Raw genomic sequence first — 340 nt, 5'->3', positions numbered from 1 at the left:
GGTGAGCTGGATTTGTTTCCCTGCTCCTACACATAAAGTCTACTGGGTGACCTCAGGCTAGTCATAGTTCTCTCAGAACTCCCTCAGCCCCACCTACCTCACAAGGTATCTGTTGTGGGGAGAGGAAGGGGAAAGACTTTGTAAGCCACCTTGAGACTCCTTACAGGAGAGAAAGGCAGGGTATAGATCCAAACTCTTCTTATCTTCTTGCTTTTCTCTACAAGCCACATGGCTTGAGAAAAACTCTGTGGCGTCATGGAAAAAAGTACTGGTTCGCTTAATAAATCATGCTGCACAAACAACTCGCCAAATGGAGACAGCCATCTAGGGATGTGACGCG

This window comes from Sphaerodactylus townsendi, linkage group LG06, assembly GCF_021028975.2.
Source record: "Sphaerodactylus townsendi isolate TG3544 linkage group LG06, MPM_Stown_v2.3, whole genome shotgun sequence".
Taxonomy (NCBI): Eukaryota; Metazoa; Chordata; class Lepidosauria; order Squamata; family Sphaerodactylidae; genus Sphaerodactylus; species Sphaerodactylus townsendi.
The sequence above is the reverse complement of the archived record's forward strand: the minus strand, read 5'-3'. Positions refer to the sequence as shown.